Genomic DNA, 19,126 nt, shown 5'->3' on the forward strand with positions numbered 1-19,126 from the left:
TAATCGTGTGTGCTGTACTTTTCTATGTCTGGCAGCACAGTAGGTTTGTTTACATCACTATCACCACAAACACATGAATAGCTAGAATCTTATGATGGCTATAGTTATCACTAGGCAATAGGAATTTTTCAGCTCCATTGTAATTTTATGGGACCACCATTGTAGATGCGGTCTGTTGTTGACTGAAATGTTATGCAGTGCATGACTTAATAAAGGACTCATCTAGAATTTATAAAGATGTCTCAGAACTGAACATTAAAAACCAAGCAATTCAATTATAAAATGGGCAAAAGACAACACAGATGGCAACTAAACACTTAGAAAGATGTTCAACATTACTAACCATTAGGGAAATGCAAATTAAAACCATGGTGTGTTGTTATTACACAGAGAACAGCTGAAATAAAAGATAGTGGCAACACCAAATCCTGGTGAGGATGCAGAGAAGCTGAGTCTCTCATACATTGTTGGTGGGAATGTAAAATGGTACAAACACACTGGAAAATGATATGTCAGTTTCTTAATTAATTAAACATGCATTTACAGCAGGACCCCAGTCATACTCCTAGGTATTCACCCTAGAGAAATGGAAACTTATGTCCACACAAAAACCTGTACACGACTGTCTGTAGCAGCTTTGTTTATAATGATCAACAACTAAAATGTGCTACAATAGCTGAATGGTGAAGCAAACTGTGGTACATCTGTGCCGTGGAATACTATTCAACAATAAAAAGGAACAAACTATTGATATACACAATAACTCCGATGGATCTCAAAGGCATTATGCTGAATGAAGAAAAAACAATCTCTGAAGGTCATATGTTGTATGATTCTATTTATGTAATATTCTTGAAATGATCAAATTATAGAGATGAAAACATAATGTTGCCAGGCATGTTGTGGAGAGGTGTATATACACTAAAGGAGTAGCACAAAGGAGATCTTTGTGGTGATGAAATATTTATGTATCTTTTTTGTTTTTGTTTTGTTTTGTTTTGAGTCTCACTCTGTCACCCAGGCTGGACTGCAGTGGTGGAATCTTGGCTCACTGCAACCTCCATCTCCTAGGTTCAAGCTATTCTCCTGCCTCAGCCTCCCTAGTAGTTGGGATTGCAGGCGTGCGCCACCACACCCGGCTAATTTTTTTTGTATTTTTAGTAAAGCTGGGGTTTCACCATGTTAGCCAGGCTGATCTCAAATTCCTGACCTCAAATGATCCACCCTCCTTGGCCTCCCAAAGTGCTGGGATTACAGGTGTGAGCCACTGTGCCCAGCCAGTTGTGTATCTTGGAGTGGTGGTTACACAAACCTATATGTGATAAAATAACATAGAACTCATACACAAATGTTCCAATGCCAGTTTTCTTGCTTTGAGGTTGTACTGTGGTTATGTAAGATGTAACCTATGGGGGAATCTGGGTGAAGGTATGCACAACTTCTCTGTTCTATCTTTACTACTTTCTGTAAACCTAAAATCTTTTCAAAATAAAAAGTTTAAAAATAAGACCTTCATGGGTTGGTCAAACTGAGTTTGAGAAACCCTATATTAGACCCTTTAAAGACAAATAAGGAAGTGTGAAATTTGAGGTTGTGCCTTTTAGGAACTACCTAAAAATATCAAACAGGACAGCAGAGATGAGCAAAACAGACCAACATAGATTTAAATGCTGACCGAAACCACTCCTGTGATTTTAAAAAGAAAAACGTAAAAAAGAAAATGGCAAATTTGAGTTACTTCATGCTTTGCATTCATATTTAGTGTTTATACCTTAGAGAAGATGCTCTCTGTTACCAAGCATCAGGAGGTTGGCCTCCATCGTTGGGTAAGCAGCTGGGTGGAGTCATGGCATATTTTATAGAAGCAGAGGACGAAGGCATATTTTATAGAAGCGGAGGACGAAGGCATCTGCTGGCTGTGGTTCCCTTGTGTGAGCTGGACAGATAAAATGGTCATCTGACTTTCCAGGTGGGTGGGCACTGGAGAATGTTGCTGGAAGAATTCCAGGAGCTCTGTCCTATCTCTGGGAGGTCGTGGCATCAACCAACCCTATTTTCATATTGTGCTTTATCTTCCTTCAGCAGGTGTGGCAGCTGCAGTTGATGGTCATCTGTGGGGTTGTTCAGCAGCTGCTGCTGAAGTAACAGCCCAGATGGAGAGGGGCAGGGCCAGGAAGGCACACATCTGCCTTTTTGCCTGGAGTTATTTCTAGCAGGAGGTGACTGCCATATCTTACCTGTGTCTTCTTGGAGCTGAGATACCATAATGCTTCGTGGAGAAGCAAGAGCGAGTTCTCTGTTTTTGATTTTTTTTTTTTTTTTGAATTGAAGAAAACCTTTATTTTTTCTGTCTTGATGGTGTCAGTAATTACTTATTAGGAACCTTTTCCAAAAGGTGTCATATTTAGGACCTATCTGTGAGGAAAGGTCAAAGGTATGTAAGATGGTTATTATAACACCTCCCATTTATATTACAATTTAATAGTTTCAAAGACAGTGAACCAGGGCAGATGATTGCGGGTGTGGTGTTTGTGGCACCAGATATTTACAAAAGTGATGGCTCCACGGAAAGCACAGCTCTTTCCCTTTACTTATTTATTTATTTATTTTTGAGGTGGAGTCTCACTCTGTTGCCGAGGCTGCAGCCCCTGCCTCCTGGGTTCAAGCAATTCTCTGCCTTAGCCACCTGAGTAGCTGGGATTACAGGTAACTGCCATCACGCCTGGCCAATTTTTGTAGTTTTAGTGGAGATGGGGTTTCACCATCTTGGCCAGGGTGGTCTTAAACTCCTGATCTTGTGATCCACCCGCCTCAGCCTCCCAAAGTGCTGGGATTACAGGCATGAGCCACTGCACCTGGCCTCTTTCCCTTTCTTTAGACGACCGTCATCTTTCCTGTTGAAAAGGACCTATCTGGTCCTGTCTTTGTCCTGTGCATCCTTATTTTTGTCCTTTATTCACAATCCTTACCACTAAGCCACTAGTCCTCAGCCACTTTATATTTTAGAGATCCTTTAAGAAACTAGAAAGGTGAACGAACATTATACTGTGCCTGCAGAGTTAGATTTATTTCTTTGTTACCATCCAACATATCACTGAGTAGAGTGTTTTATTCTTCTGACTCAGATTTTGTATTCATGGTGCAAAATATTCACATTTGCAATGAGAACATCATTTTTTCTTTGGCTTTGTGATGTTATGCACTGTACCTTTTACCCCTTACTTGGGAATGGTTGTACCTGCCTTCCATCTTTGGTCTGACAACCTGCTTAATGCAATGTCTGGTTGGTAGATAACAGCACAGCAGTGTGCCCCTTGGGAAATGTGGATGACATGCCACAAGCTACCAAACTTGTGCCTTGACACTGGGTCCTCAGTTGAGCAGGTAACACAACTTGCTTTCCTGCAGTGATGTGGACTTCAGTTCTGCTCTCATCTCTTATCCACCATACCAACTTTTATAATTAAAACAGGAATAAACAAGATGCTTAATGTAATCTGCAAGGGAGAAACAGGGCGATTGAACAGAAGGGCTGCATTCTGGTTTCAAGCACAGGGCGGGAGAGTCTATATATGGTGCAGAGGGTGCTAAAATTGTAAATATAAATTCTTAAATCTGCCAAATAATGGTCTGTAAATAGTGTAAAATAAGAATTTTCTCCTTTACATTTAAATAGTTTGGATTTCTTGTTTTTCACTATAAAAATGTAATATTAATGCAAATATTATCTGGCAATGAAAGTAAATACAGCAGACAGAGTCATTAATTTCTTGTATACAGTCATCTGTTTTCAAACACTGGCTTATCGTGAATGGCCTTTATCATACTTGTGAGTTCTATCTGTTAAAGCAACAAGAATCAGAAACTCAGGAAATGCAAATGCATGGGATTAGGAAATTCATTGGCTTTGGGTTGAAGGTGAATATTTTCTCTACTTGCTTGACACAAGTTAACTTGTTGGTACATTTGTCGTTGATATTAAGCAGCCCCTTTAACACTATTTTCTCTTCCTGCCAGACAAGTCTGAAGCAATGAATTTTTTAATGTCCTTATCATGTAACTGTAGTTTCTTGTTTCCTTGATGTGAATAAGGTAGTTACATAGTACTTAGTCCCTGGATACAATAAAATAAATATTGTACCAGAGAGGCACTCAAAAAACTATAGAAAAACCAAAATGGAGTTTTAAAAAAAGTTTAGGTCACCCAGAAGAAGGTAGAAAAAGTAAATTGGAGAAAAGAAAAACAGAGAAGAAACAGAATACAAAAAATAGAATTAAAAACCTTAAGACCTAACATATTAACAATTTTATTAAAAGCAAATGCTCTAAGAACATCAATCGAAAGACAAGAGATTGGCAGAGTGGACAAAAACATGACCCAGCTATATGCTGTCTTCAAGAAACTCACTTCAAATAAAACAATATAGGCAGGTTCAAAGTGAAAGGATGGAAAAAGGTATGTAATGAAAACACCAATCAAAAGAAAGCAGTAATGACTGTATTAACATCAGATAAAGTAGACTTCATAGCAAATAAAATTACCAGAGACAGAGAGGGACGTTTTATAATGATAAATAAAAGGGTCATTCCACCATGTCTACATAGCAATTCTAAATGCCTATGCAACAAACAAAAAACCTGCAAAATATATGAAGCTAAAACTGCTAGAGATGAAAGGAGAAATAGACACATCCACAATTACAGTTGTAGACATCAAAACCCCTCTCTCAATAATTGACAGAACAACTAGAGAGAAAAATCTGCAAAAATGTGGAAGAACTCAACACCATCAGCTAACTGAATCTAATTGACATTTATAGACCTTCCACCCAACAAAAGTGGAGTAGATACTGTTTTCAAGTACCCACAGATCATATACCAAGAAAAACCATATCATGAGCCATAACACAAAGCATAAAATTTAAAAGAACTGAAATCATATAAAGCATATTCTCCAACCACAGTGGAATCAAAGTAGAAATCAATAAGAGAAAGATAGCTCCAACTACTTGGATTTCCTGAGCTGTTTCCTGAACATGTTAAGCTCATTCACACCATTTGAGGTTTCTGTGTGGAGTGCTCTTCCCTCCGATTTTTCTCTTGGATGATTCATTCAGAGCTTTAAATTCAATGCCATTTCAGAAACTTCTGTAATTACCCAATCTAAAGTAGCCTTTATAGAACCTCCTCTGGCCAATATCTTCATGTTCCTACCTCCTCTTACTTTCATACCATCCTGTTATTTTCTTCTTAGCACTTATTATTATCTGAAGTTATCTTTGTTGTTTATCTATCAGCTGGTGTTAGGCATAAGAATTTCAGCTGCAGAAAAATAGGAATTACACTTGCTGTGTTCACCACAGCATCCCCAGTGCCTAGGGAAGCAGGTGCTGAGTAAGAATTTGCAAATGGACTGTAGATTTCTATTACATAGCTAGTCATGTGTAGTAGTAATCTAAAGATATTTTCACTGCCGCAGAAAGCTACTGGGGAGCTTGTGAAAGTTCATAAACTTTTTCCTGCATGCAAATGAAACAAAGAGATCTAGCCCCTCTCTTTTGAACCAACCTTTGGCTTCATATAATTCTTTACTCAATTAAGGAGACTTTTCTGGGAGCTCAGATTATAATAGGTTGAATATGCTCAAAAGCATGCTGAAGCCTGCCACCTAACTTGTGGAAAAAAGCTGGTAGTTGCTTCAAGTTGTTTGTAATAATACAACAAAAATCTCATAAAGCCTGGAATTTAAAAATGAATATTCTCTATTTTATATAACATAGTAAAGACTTATAAATAGGTAAATCATCAAGGATTGCACTAGTAAATAGATATTTGAACATATACTTGCACATTCAGTGAAAGTTGATCTTCAGTGTTTCTGTTTTGAATTGGAGTTGTACCTAGGCCGTTGGTCTCTGATGCTATTGGGGAAGCCAGAGAGGTTGTATTGTATGGGTGTTAGAAGTTCAGTAGACCTACATTCCAGTCCTTGCCCTCTATTACTGATTTACCTGTTTGGAGATGTTGGAAAAGTCATTTATTTACCTTCCCAAGCCCCATTCATTCACCTCATCCATACAAATGGGAATATAGTTGCACCACTGTAGAGTTCTTGTGAGAATTTTAGTGAAATATAGTAAGAATGCATATTTAATCTGTTTCCTTGATACAGTCATATACTGGGTGAAAGTGGTGAGTAGGATTCAGGCTCCCCCACATTAAGTAATAATAACCAGACTTGAAAACCAAATAGTATCCATAATGGTTTGCCATTTTCATCAAAGTGAATAGAGACCATGATGGTTAGATTGAAGGCAGATGTTTGCCTGATGGGTAGTCATTTCAGTAAACATTAAATATCTCTTGTATGCCTGGAGCTGCCCTAGGATGTGGAGGTATAGAAATAAACAAGAGGCTCAGGTCTTCTGAGAGAGGTGGTCAGAAAAATGAATGGCTCCAAAACACATGGTAATTGTTGGAAGAGAAGCTTTGGGCTGAGTGCTTTTGTGGCACAGAGAAGGGAGCATCTAGCTTCATCCAGGAGTCTTGAAAGATGAATGAACAGAAGTTACTTGCCAAGCAAATAGGCATGGAAGAGCATGTCATATTCAGAGACATGCTGGCAGTTTGGTTATGAGGAATTGCTGTAAGCCTTTTATTCTTTTGTGATTCTCCATTCCTAAGAGTTTTCTTTTCAGTGTGTTCAGTTTCATTACATGTGCTAGAACCGCACTGGAAGTCTTTAACTATTGTTTTGAAGAATCTCTCTTAGCCCCTCCCTTGGCGTCATTTGTAAAGGGCTTAACCAAATTATAAGGCACAAAGACTGCACAGAACCAGCTGCATTTGCAGGCACTGATTTGGGAGACATCAATTCTGCCAATTAAATGTGGTGCCTAGTGAATCCACAGTGTGATTTATGCTGATAGCTGTGCAGTTGTTGCCTTTCCAGTTGCGATTAAACGTTCATCTATGAGCATTCAAGAGAAAGGTGCTCTGAAAAAGAGGGCTGGTTGGAAACATCAGAGACCAAAAGGCACTCTTGAATGATGACAGCAAAACGTTAAAGACCTCCTGATAAATTGTAATGGAAGGTCTCGCGAGATTATTGGCACAATATGAAAGGCAAGGCCCCCACAATTATTACTCAACATTCAGTAAGTCCAGGAATGGGTAAAATAGGTGAATTACAACTTTGGCACGCTGTAACCTTGTGGCTCACATATATGGTGGCACATTTCAGATTTGCCTTTTTCAATTTCAAATCTGTATAAACACTGCCACCTTTTATTTTCTCTTTAAAGCAAATGTATTTCAGAGAGGCATTTTATCTAAAACTTCCATTCACACAAGTAAATTCTCTCCAGTGGATGCTTTTTAAATATTTGCAAAAATTTACGTGGATTTTTTTTGTTTTGGCCCTGTGAGTTTCCTGCCTGAATCTTAAGACCAGGAGTCATTTAGTTCTTTGCTTTTTACTTCAAAAACTTGGCATTTTTATAGTGATAGCATGCCAACTTTCAAGAGTTAGAGGCCAGTCTTCAAATCTACTTTATGGATTAAGTGTTCTATTTTGCATACTTTGGAAGAGTGGTTAAGTTCTACCGTGTATGTGGTTATACAATAAGATGCTTTATCTCTACACTTCTGCTCTTCACATGCTCCATCCTTAAAAGCATGGAGGAATTTGAACTCACTAGCTTTGGGTTTCAGCCTGTACTTATTTTAGTTTTTGAGACCAAGTAATGCTACTTGGAATCTATAAAAATTTTTTCTCAGGTAGCCCTGTTCATCTTCCTCAGAATTAGCAGAGGAGGCTCTTAGCGAAGGAGAAACTGAAGCTTGTTGGGGAAGTGATACTTGCTTGAACTTGTCCATTAAGTCAAGGGCAGGTTGCAGAGTAATGTGCTGGCTTCTAGCTTGAAGTTAGAAGTGAGGAACAGGACAAAAAGGTCATTGTTAGGGACACTGGCACTTCACTTAGCATTCTTGAATTTAGAATGCAGAATCAAATGTAGACCAGTCACCTCATTTCACAAATAAAGGGGAATATCATTTAGCAGTTGGAGCTCAGAGAGGTCCAATTGCTAAAAGTGCATATAGCTGATTACTGGCAGAGTCTAAATGTGTTTACATTTTAAAGATATTGTATAATATTTCTAAAACCACCCAATATCACCCTGTCCATAATTTTGCATGCTTGTTTGCTTCAGTTTAATACTGTAAATCTTTTCTTTTGTATTACCAGATGTCACAAGTGGTGGGACTCCTGATAAACAATGGAGGTCCCATTATCTCCTTCTATTTACCTTACTAAAAACATGGGGGGTATTATAACCTTGGTAGAGTTTGGGCAAGCAGTCCCATGTTTCATCACTTGGACACATCTGATTATTAAAATCTGTCTAACAGATTGCATAATATAATACTGTGAATCATAAACCAATGGAAAGTCGATAGCAAATATAAGTCAGTCTTATTTAAGGCACCTCTATTGATAAGGAGTCTGATACAGAATCTGGCTATGGAAATCTGGTGTGAAATAATGTCCACTGAGAGAAGTTGTGTGGTGGCAGCCCATTCACTTAGCATTGATTTAAAACATATTTTATGTTTTGCATGAGAGCTCTTATTGGAACCATGGTTGAACCAATCGTTGGTTGGTTGGTGGTAAACTAAATTATGCCAGCTATAGCTACCCCATGTCTTTATTTGGAAGTGAACTTTATATGTTTTCTTTCTCTCTCTCTCTCTCTGTTTTCTTTCTCTATGTTTTCCTTCTCTCTCTCTCTGTCTCTCTCTCTCTCTCTCTGTCTCTCTCTCTCTCTCTCTTTCCCCTCATGAGATTTTTCCCAGGTGTGGTTTTAGCATTACACAAAAAGCCTCAGGAAGATTTGATTCCAAAATCAGACTTATCCTTAAGGTGGAAATTAGAAAAACTGTGATGCCTCAAACAGATGTTCCCGCTGACACAGTATGTGCCAAAATCTTAATGGTAGCGTTCAATCCATGACACTGGCTTTCATATTAAAAATCTGGGCAGTGCTGGTGGTCAGAACTCAGAAAGGGCTTTGCTTCTGTATGTGTACCAGGCTTCATCTGCATAAATAATGATCTCACATGTGTCTGGAATGTCATTTTTCACCTGTATGTAGATACCATTGTGACTAATAAGACAATTTATTTATAAGCATTGCTGAATCCAAAGTATAATTGGAGGGAGAGTCAGTCAACACCTACTGAAAGCACAACTGTTTATGTAGGGATCCATGCCATAGTTTTGCCATTATAAAAACACATTACACTGGAAAAAAAACTTGAGATTCCTGATCAAGCTTAATTATCTTTGCCTTTCAGAATAGTCTGGAATGATTTGATATCTTTGAGATAATGGCTCAGAGACTTTCCCCAATATCAACAGCTGTCTTTGGCATTGCAGACATTGCACATGGGGTTTTGCGCAACTCTCATGCTTATTAAAAAATATTTGTAAGCAATATACCATGTGTCTCAGTGTATTAGGGCTGCTATAACAAAATACCTTAGACTGGGTAATTTACAAGCATCAGAAATTTATTGCTCACACTTCTGGGAGCTGGGAAGTCCAAGATCAAGGCACCAGCAGATGTGATGTCTGGGGAGGTCTTCTTCGTCATAGACGGTGCCTTACTATCTCTTGACATGCCAGGAGGGGTGGAAGAAAGCACCCTAGAGCCTCTTTATAAGAGCACTAATCATATTCATGAGAGTGGGGCCCTCATGACCTCATCTCTTCCCAAAGGCCCCACTTCTTGATACTATCACACTGGGTATTAGGTTCCCACATAGGAATTTTGGGAGAATACTGACATTCAGATCATATGAAACTGGAACTATGCAATTGGTTCCTTTTGATTTTAAAGACCAAGAGACTAAGAAGATGTTCAGAAATGCTCTTCATTTTGCCCGAACCTATATATTAGTTTTCTGTTGCTGCTGTAATGAATTACCACAAACAGAATGGCTAAAGCAACACAAATTTATTATTTTCTATTTGTGAAGGTCAGAAGCTTGATGTGGATGTCAGTGGGCTAAAATCAAGGTGGTGGAAGGGCTGTGTTCCTTTTTAAAAGTTCTGGGGTAAAGATCCTTTTCCTTGCTTTTTGGGGTTGTTGGCAAAATCAGTTCATTGTGGTTGTGGTACCAAGATCCCCTTTTTCTTGCTGGCTGTCAGCCGAGGGCCATTCCCAGCCTCTAGTGGCCACCCACATTCCATGACTCATGGCCCTCTTCCTCTACTTCTTTTATTTATTTATTTATTTTTTTGAGACGGAGTCTCGCTCTGTTTCCCACGCTGGAGTGCAGTGGTGTGATCTCGGCTCACTGCAGGCTCTGCCACCCGGGTTCGTGCCATTCTCCTGTCTCAGCCTCCCGAGTAGCTGGGACTACAGGCACCCACAACCATGTCCGGCTAAGTATTTTTAGTGGAGACGAGGTTTCACTGTGTTAGCCAGTATGGTCTCGATCTCTTGACCTCATGATCTGCCCACCTCGGCCTCCCAAAGTGCTGGGATTACAGGCGTGAGCCACTGCGCTCGGCCTCTTCCTCTACTTTTAGAGCCAGCAACAGCAGGGTTGAGCTCCTTTTCCTTTTGGAATCTTCACTCCTTCTGTCCCATCTCTCTGACCAGGAAGAGTTCTCAGTTTTTAATAACTCATGTGATTAGATCTGCCTGACTAGTTAATCCAGAGTAATCCCCCTATCTCAAGGTCCATACCCTTTATCATAAATTGTAAAATCCTTTTGTAATGTTAGGTGAGACATTTGCAGTTGTGCAGAGGAGAACGTGGACATCATTAGGGGGCCATTATTCAGCCTGTTACTTGACTTTAAAACTTGAAACTTTTTAATTTGCTTAGATTTCTGCCCTTGGGATTTGGAAAGTGCAGCATTATCATTAACCACTTAGTGATATCCATAGGGCTCATTCCTTTTCTTTCAGCCTCCCATCTTACTGCTCACTGGAAAAAGGGGCTGTTTAAAGAATACAGAGATGTGAGATGTACTACCCTGGAGAACTACAACAGTGGAGAGACTGGATGTAGCCATAGGGAAGTGTTTGAGTTTGGATGGTGAGAAATCTTATTGTGGGATAGACCTTCTTCCTCCTATAGAAGTTCAGCTCCACAGTTAGCCTGTGATGTTGGCGCTTTGATGTTCACCAGGCTTGGACAGAACCTGATGGTCCTCCTCTGGCCAGCTGAAGAAGTCTGATAAGATATGCTGAGTTAACAGTGAAAAGTAGAACCAGATGAGAACTAGTTGCAGATGGAAATCATTCCAGACTCAAGCCTCCCTTAAGCTGATTTGAAGTCCATCACTTCTCCAATGCCAAGAAGGCAGATGGGCTCTTGTCACTGCAGAATGAAGCTATGTTAATTAATATCTTATAAAATCAACTCTAGTTGAACATGGATTTTGTGTGAGTGAGTAGTTCCTGGTTTATCTGGAAGGAAGTGTTCAGGGAATCTTTTTGGATGGATTTCAGCCTGACTGTTGTCATGATAGACATAAAGATGCTATTAATTTTACACATAACATTAAAAAAATGTTGCTGCAGGCAGTTAAAATAATGGGAAAATAGCTTAAATGTTATATAAATGTGAATATAAGTATACTTCTGAGTGGTGAAAAGAGACAAGAGAAAAAATATCCCTCTCTGTAATAATTATCTCAACAACGTTATGCAGCTTCTTCCATGCCAAAAGCATGTAGCTTGGGACTTTAGTGTGAGAGAATGTAGATGAGTAGAGCTTGAAGTAAGGGTGCGTCTGACCCATCTGTGTTTGACCCTTTTGATTCAGCCATCCTAGGTCAAAGGCGTTTCAAAGTTTAGACCCTGGACTGCGTGAGGGTGCAGAGTATAGAGCTTAAGGAAATGGGCTTCGGAGCAAGGGCTGTTTGGCTCTGTTGTTAACTAGCTGTGTGTGACTTTGGCATTATGTCATTTTGCTAAGTTCCAAGTGATAATATTGCCTCTTAAAGAGGCTTATGAACATAAAGAGACTTTAAAATGTTTTTCGTAGTATTCTTTGTGCTGTGCCTAGCATAGTGTAAAGTGAGCAATACGTGGAAGTAGTTGTTTTTCTCTCCTACATCTTCCGCACTTACTGTCTTACTTCCCAATTTGGCATCAACTTTCTACATTCTGAAAGTCTCCTAGGCTCTTGGTCATGAATCTTGCTGTTTTGTTGCTGTATCAGGGAGAAGCACGGGATATAGGAAAGAGAAAAAGGGGAGCTACCCAGATAGTCGTGAAAGTTTAGGTTTATAACTAGCCCCTGGTTCCTTGGGACTGGATAAAGCAAATCCTTACTTTAAAAACCTTTAATCAGGCGATTACTTTGGATTATAGAAAGTGAACTCCAAGGTTGATGCTGAATTTCTTTGAGAAATTAGGAAACATTGTTATGGAAGCAGCAAACCGGGGGGTGGTGGCAGAAATTCATATTAGAGCAAGTCAGGTAATATGAGGAGAAACTGAAGTATGTTGCTGAGAGCAGTGCTAACAGAATGGATGAATTTCCTTTTATTCTTTTTTTTTTTTTTTTTTTTTGCAGAAGGCGGAGTCGCTCATCGCCCAGGCTGGGTGCAGTGGCCGGATCTCAGCTCACTGCCCAGCTCCATGCCTCCCGGAGTTTTACTTGTTCCTTTCTCAGCCTCCTGAGTAGCTGGGACTACAGGCGCCCGCCACCTTGCCCGGCTAGTTTTTTGTATTTTTTAGTAGAGACGGGGTTTCACCGTGTTAGCCAGGATGGTCTCGATCTCCTGACCTCGTGATCCGCCCGTCTCGGCCTCCCAAAGTGCTGGGATTACAGGCTTGAGCCACCGCGCCCGGCCCCTTTTATTCATTTTTAAAGGCTTCTTTATTCCTCTCAGTAATGTTATTGATAATGTGTTTACAAATTGTTAGAAAGAGAACTATTTGAAATCTAACGTTAGTCGCGTTTTCCATCTTTAAAACCCACTACAAAGGATTTTTGGAGGATCTGAGATGGTTAGCATATCGTAATTGCAAAAGCATTGATGTCTCAATACAATGCCCTTAATGTAATTAGAGACAATTTTTAAAAATCCATGCTGATGAATGTCAGGCTGGTCTGGTCTTCTGAGTTCGGCACAAAATGTATCAATTGTTGAATGATGAAGGCCAGCATATGTAATAATAAGTAAGATCTGTAAGAAAAATATTGTTCTCTGTTGTATATCTGTTTTTTTCCCCAAAGTTTCATTAGACTGAGCAGCCATACTTAATTAGCCCAGAAGCAGATGAAGGCTCATTTAGGCAAAAGTAACAGGTAAGAATTTGCACAGAATACTGATATACAGTCTATTTCAGCACATGTTTAAAAGTAATATTCCCTTCTACTTCTTATCCCACATATAAGTAGCTCATAATACTGGGATTAAAATGCATATGCTTATGCCAGTATAGTAATATTGATTCTTTTTATTTAAGTTTTAGTATGATTTCCTACCTGTTATTAAATAATAGCTGTTCATCCTAAAAACTTTGCGAAATTCAGAAAAGTAAAATTAAGCAAACAGAATTCAGTCATAATCCTTGCATTCATTGATAATGCATTTTTACCATTTGTTGTATTTTTTCCATGCATGTATATGTGTATATCATACATGTATATATGTGTACGTGTGTGTGTATACACATACACATATTAACTGTTAACGTGGTATATCTATAAAATGCATATGCATATATATAAAAAAATTCAAGAATTTTATTTATTTTTTTTTTGAGACAGAATCTTCCTCTGTTGCCCAGGCTGGAGTGCAGTGGCGTGATCTTGGCTCACTGCAAGCTCTGCCTCCCAGGTTCAAGCAATTCTCCTGCCTCAGCCTCCCAAGTAGCTGGGATTACAGGCACGCACCACCACGCCTGGCTAATTTTTATATTTTTAGTAGAGACGGGGTTTCACCATATTGGCCAGGATGGTCCCAAACTCCTGACCTCATGATCTGCCTGCCTCGGCCTCCCAAAGTGCTGGGATTACAGGCATGAGCCACTGTGCCCAGCTGAAAATTATCTATATTTTTAACTTAAAAACACTGTTGACACCTTTCCTCATTGATAAATATATAGTTAAATGTATAGTTTTATGTTACCTTTTAAGGTGTTTTAGAAGTCCATTGCATAACTGTGTCATAATTTATTTAACATTTCCCTTTTGCTGGGCGTTTTAGCCTGGCTAGTAGCTAGGAAGTATTCAACAACTGGCTGTCTAGGGAAGAAAGAGCCCTGATTTGTAGCACTTGCTGATTTCCATGGTGTGAATGTATCCACCGTGGTTGATTTCAGACTACCAATATGAAGCCACTGAATGCGAAGTTGGGGAGAGTGCTACCTTTGTGAACCAAAACAAGCCTGCTTCAGCACAACCACTGCTTAGGTTAAAGTATTTAAATACTTGATTTTAAGGATAGTTCTTTAAAAGAAGTATTGTTCAAATGGGAGACAGATTCTAAAGATGAGAGGAGACCCTGTTTGTTAGTGGAAAAAAAGAATGTGCCGTGGGCCAAAATGTTTAATTGATAAGTTATAAGCTCTTTTCTTTTCATGCTTAGTTTTCCCAAAAGTAACCTCAGGCTTAGATTTTCAAAGATAAACTTTTAAAACATCTCAGACCAATATGCTTTCTAAAAGCGCTTAATACATGTTCTGTGTCTGTGCTTTTGAAGATAAGTTACTCTTCCCTCTTCTTTACTTCATGGATATTTTACCTTAAGCCATTTGTGTGTGTGTTTGCTCATTGGGGGCAGGGAGTACAGACATGCTGCTTTCAGGGAATAATTTTGAAATATTTAGTATCCATGTAATCTTAAAACATTAAAAAATATTCCCACAGATGCTTTGGCATCTGGTAGCAAAAGAGGTTAAGACAGAAAAAAGTAATAGCATTTTTCAGAAAAGAGACATTTCTTATAACTTACTAAGAGGTTAAATTATTGGCAGTCAAGAGAATAGCCATGGCTTGTAGTAACATGGCCTTTCTGGGTAAAACCCTCAAGCTCTGAATGCTACATTAGATGTAGAAGGTATTTAGGCACACAACTTAAGGAGGCAATGGAGGGCTACTGTGTCTGTTTCTTTGTTCATGAATTCATTAATGTTGGAAAGAGATCGGGTCAGCTGATGGCAGAGGATGGATTTAATTTTGAAGATAAAGACACTTACACAAATCCTTTGTACAACTTAGTTGGCTTGTATATACAGCTTTCTTAAGGTCTTCAGCACTGTTCACATGTTTTCTAACAGCTGTAGTTTGGGAATTAACCTGGGGCCTCTATACCTCCTGGGCCCCTCGTTTTCTCCCCTTCATGTAATGGTAATATGTTCATTGAAGACATGTTACTTTGGACTTGTGAATCACTCTTGGCCACCTAGGAATTGGAAAGCAGGCCAGATGTGATGTGAAAACAAGGCCTATTATTTGCAATCTGCAGCTCTGGCCATTATTTACATCTGTCCTCCAAGATCCCACATGAGCTTATGGAAAAGGTAGAGCAGGGATTCTTGAAATTATGTCAAGTTCCAAATTCACAGGGACATGGGCTAGGCATGGGTGACTTGGCAACATAACTTTTAATCCTTTTTTAATTAAAACAATTTTTAAAATTTTCCTAGGGAAAAAATTGTATGGTAAAAATAATCAGTAACCTGACTGATTGTTTTATACTTGGCATTGTGGTAAGCATTCTGTGTTTATTTCTAACAACTCTAGGAAACAAATAGATTTTAAAAGGTTTTATCAGTGAGGACACAGAAGTGCAGTTTAAATAACTCATCTAATGTCCTACCATCTGGTAAGTGGCAGAATCAGGATTCATACCCAGTTTCTTAAATTCTGGAGTCCAGTGTGCACTATGACCTCTCATATGGTGAAATTGGGGAAGGAGGCATGTGTCCATGATTAAAAATGCGAGGTTCATGAAGCATCCTCAGTGCTTACAGGTCAGCTCTGGCACATTGTACAGGCTCAATAAATAGTTTTTATTTTTTAAAAGTAGATTGCTTTGGGTAGGATTTTTCTCAGTTTTATTGCATTCTCATAAAAATAAAAATTATGTATAAAAGCTGTCAGTACTGCAGGAGAAGCCACCTGGAGGTGTAACAGTAATGACAGTGAGAAAGAGAATGAAGATACGTTGTTGACAACAGTGTATGCAGTGTGTGTGTCAGGAGAAGCAGGCTGTGGAAGGTTTTATGTAGCTTTATATGGCAGACCACGTTGCTCCCACAAGCCTTGGACTAGTGGAATGAATAAGAAATGTTTTCTCCTTCATTTAACAAATATTTATTGGGCTCCTACTATGTATTAGGAGCTGGGCTGGGTGATGGAAATAGAACAGAACAAGATAGCTGACATCCCTGCTTTTGAGGAACTTCTTTTCCTTTTCCTCTAGAAAATATAATGGAACATAGAAAGAGTAGACAGAATAACATAAGACACCCTATTGTACTGTCATCCACTTCTCCAAACTCTGGTTAATTCTGTCCAGGCCCACTAGCTTCATCCTTCCTATTTTATTATGAAATAATTATTAGATGTCAAATCACTTTATATTATATATATTTCAATATGTACGTCTAAGAGGGGTATTTTAAACATATGTGATTAAAACAGTTAAAGTTAAAAAATTTAGCTGTAATACCTTAGTTGTCAAATATCCAGTATTCAAATTACTGATTGCCAAATATTTTTTCTCTTTGTTTGAATAAGGATCTAAATGAGGTGCATACGTTGTGTTTAGTTGGTGATATGGTTTGGATCTGTGTCCCCAGCAAATCTCATGTCGAATTGTAATCCCTAGTGTTGGAGGTAGGGCCTTGTGGGGTTGTTTGGATCATGGAGGCAGATTTCTCACAAATGGTACAGCACCATCCAACTAGGTACTGTCCTCACGATAGTGAGTGAGTTCTCGCAAACTCTGATTGTTTAAAAGTGTGTAGCACCTCTCTCCTCACACTCTATCTCTTCCTCATACTCCTGCCATTGTAAGATGTACCTGCTCTCCCTTCACCTTCTACCATGATTGTAAACTTCCTGAGGCCTCCCCAGAAGCCCAGCAGATGCCAGCATCATGCTTCCTGTACACCCCGTGGAACTGTGAGCCAATTAAACCCCTTTTCTTTATCAATTACCCAGACTCGGGTATTTCTTTTTATTTATTTATTTTTATTTTTTACTTTTTTGAGACAGAGTCTCACTCTGTTGCCCAGGCTAGAGTGCAGTGGTACCATCTCAGCTCACTGCAACCTCCACCTCCCAGGTTCAAGTGATTTTTCTGGCCCAGCCTCCCAAGTAGCTGGGATTACAGGCATGTGCCACTTACACTGGGCTAATTTTTGTATTTTTAGAGACGAGGTTTCACCATGTTGGCCAGGCTGGTCTCGAACTCCTGACCTCAAGTCATCTGCCTGCCTCAGACTTGGGTATTTCTTTATAGCAATATACAAAACTGTATATACAGTCTAATACAATTGGTCTTTTATGTTTTTTCTTATCTATTAAATTCCTTTCTCATTTCTCCCCTCTTTCCTTACCTTCCCCATCTCTCTTTCTTCCTGGAATTTATACTTGAAGAAACTGGGTTGTTTGCCCTATAGTTTCCCACAGTGTGGATTACCTGATCCCATCCCTGTGGTGTTAGTTTACATGTTCCTCTGCTCTCTGTATTTCCTTTAGGTTGGTAGGTGTTATAGGTACTTGATGCCTTCCATCTTTGTATGAATGAATAAAAGGAGTGATCTGGTCAGGTTGAAATGGTCACCTTGAAATGTAGAAAAGAACTTCTAAAAAATCATATTTGTCTCAGGGTTTATTAGCTGTCTAAGCCATCATGCCTTGTTAGGGTTTGAGTTGCGTTATCATCACTGACATCTCACTCTCTGCCCTCTGGTATCTTAGCTGCTTGTCTTACATTTTGCCCACATCTGAATATGTGAAGTCCTAGGGGAACCAAGAATCCTCTTTGCCCAGGTAAATTGATGACTGTATTGTGATGATGATGTTGCTTCTTTTGGTTTAGCGTTGGCTGTAGGTTGGGAGTGGTTTCCATCCTTTGTCATGATAGCTGCTAGAGCCATGCTGGTGGATAAGAAACCAGTGTCTTTACTTTTGTAACATCTTAGACCTCTGAGAAGATTGGATTGATAAAGCCTTTAGTGGTTCAGTTGGTAAGAAAGCATTTGCAGATAAAGATCCAAGGAAATATCCAGGTGTTATAGCTGTATTTTAATGTATTCAGTTTCTCATCCAGGAGACACTGTTGACTTCCAGGAAGCGTGCCAGGTGTGGAGCAGACACGGCAGACGTGGACGTTGGTTACATGGAGCTTTTAGTGGTGGGTAGAATACCAGTCACATAAACATGTATGCTATGACCAAACTCTGGGAGCCCTCAGGGCCTGAAACAGGTCAGGGGAATGATTCAATCTTGGGGAGTCCAGAGAAGGTCTCAGGACCTCGAGGACCCCAGGTTCATGCTTTGAGAATTGCTGGTTAAGATCACTTTGTTCCTTGAGTTCTACACTCCTGTGATACTAAGATTCCAATGTAAAGGTTTAGTCTACTTAAATTCAGTGTGTAGATTAGGAGTTTGTAACTAGCACCCATGCCCCTGTCTTCCCCCACGAGCCTCCTAGATTTACTTTAACTACCACCACCCTTTCCTTTGCAGATTTGACCCCCAGCTCCTGGGGTCAGCACGTGGCCCAAGATTGGGCAAATGGAGAATAACATCGTTTTGCCTACAATGATTGATTCAGGGAGAAGCATGTGACCCAGTCAGAAAAATTAGAATTATTACTGTGAGTTTTGCTGGTGTGTCAGGAGAAGGGTACCACCTTCTTTCCTGTGGCCTTGAATCTGGGATGATACTGACCTGGAACAGTTAGTTGCTATGGTACTAACACAGGGATCCTAAAAATAAAGCCCAAAGTGAAGAGAGCCTTGATGATGCAGACTACTGAAAATGTGCCTGAAGCAGATTATTTACTTAAGACAACAGAGTCCTGGGGATTGGGGGACTTGAGTTAGTTTGATTCAGATTTCCTATTTCTTGTGAC

General features: G+C 39.4%; 1 protein-coding gene across 23 annotated transcripts in view; it reads left to right on the top strand.

The window, feature by feature from the left end:
- Positions 1-19,126, top strand: part of MAGI1 (membrane associated guanylate kinase, WW and PDZ domain containing 1) — a 677,304-nt gene that overhangs the window by 200,203 nt on the left and 457,975 nt on the right. The window lies entirely within an intron of this gene.

This window comes from Papio anubis, chromosome 2 (genome assembly GCF_008728515.1).
Source record: "Papio anubis isolate 15944 chromosome 2, Panubis1.0, whole genome shotgun sequence".
NCBI classification, from domain to species: domain Eukaryota; kingdom Metazoa; phylum Chordata; class Mammalia; order Primates; family Cercopithecidae; genus Papio; species Papio anubis.